This window comes from Rhagoletis pomonella, unplaced genomic scaffold (assembly GCF_013731165.1).
Source record: "Rhagoletis pomonella isolate Grant_MI unplaced genomic scaffold, Rhpom_1.0 Rhpom_scaffold_00008, whole genome shotgun sequence".
NCBI classification, from domain to species: domain Eukaryota; kingdom Metazoa; phylum Arthropoda; class Insecta; order Diptera; family Tephritidae; genus Rhagoletis; species Rhagoletis pomonella.
In genome coordinates, this window is record NW_023458562.1 from 19,525,067 (window position 1) to 19,525,545 (window position 479).

The following is a 479-nucleotide window of genomic DNA, read 5'->3' on the forward strand; positions in this document are numbered from 1 at the left end:
CTTGCCCACTCCACCACCAACTCCAGAAGCCATCATCAAGGAGCTCGAATACCTCAAGTCTCACCCCCAAAAGGAAACCAAGAACTAAACCGCAATAAGATAAATGATGATGGATGATTTTGCCGCACATAGCTTATGGGATGATGTTATTGATTTTGGACACTACAACTGGCATTGTGGATGCTTATTATTATATGAATTGTGAAGTGAATAAATGAAGATGTTTCTTATATTAATATATTTGCCTTTATTATTTGTTATTAATACATATATGATGATAGTTTAAACATTTAATTGTCGCGCTGTTAAAACGTATTTTCTACACGTGGGTGTCATAAAATTGAGCAACCAAACTTTATGATTCACACCCGGCAAAAGATATATTTAATATTTTTTTTCTTTTTGTGTGCTGCATTTGGTTTGCGTTTGGCAAATCAACTGGCGAACTGTATTTCCGAACATAACCGTCAGCGAAAATA

At 35.1% G+C, this 479-nt stretch overlaps 2 protein-coding genes across 3 annotated transcripts in view; one reads left to right on the forward strand and one right to left on the reverse strand.

The window, feature by feature from the left end:
- The window catches only part of LOC118744320 (probable cytochrome P450 4e1), a 41,394-nt gene that overhangs the window by 8,452 nt on the left and 32,463 nt on the right, over positions 1-479 (reverse strand). The window lies entirely within an intron of this gene.
- The window catches only part of LOC118744325 (larval cuticle protein 1-like), a 1,532-nt gene that overhangs the window by 483 nt on the left and 570 nt on the right, over positions 1-479 (forward strand). The window lies entirely within an intron of this gene.